The sequence below is a fragment of the Penaeus monodon genome, chromosome 34 (genome assembly GCF_015228065.2).
Source record: "Penaeus monodon isolate SGIC_2016 chromosome 34, NSTDA_Pmon_1, whole genome shotgun sequence".
NCBI lineage: Eukaryota > Metazoa > Arthropoda > Malacostraca > Decapoda > Penaeidae > Penaeus > Penaeus monodon.
Window position 1 is genome coordinate 8020459 of NC_051419.1, and position 294 is coordinate 8020752.

Consider the following 294-nt stretch of genomic DNA (forward strand, 5'->3'; position numbering starts at 1 on the left):
AGGAAACACACGCGCAAATTTATCTCTTTGCTGATTTCTTTTACTTTATCACAATTTGACGCGAAGACTGACGTACCCAAGATAAGCCGAGAGAGTGAGTGAAACCGATAAAAAAGGATAAATACCAACCTTTCCGTATATATAAAGATAAAAAAAACATTATCTTCGTATGTAGGTGAATATAGCTTTCTTATCAGTGGCTTCGTCTCTGGTGGAAGAGTGGTTTCCTGATGTTATCTGATTGTGTTCTGATGAATACTGATTGTGAATATAGATTTTTACTTAGCTTGAGAG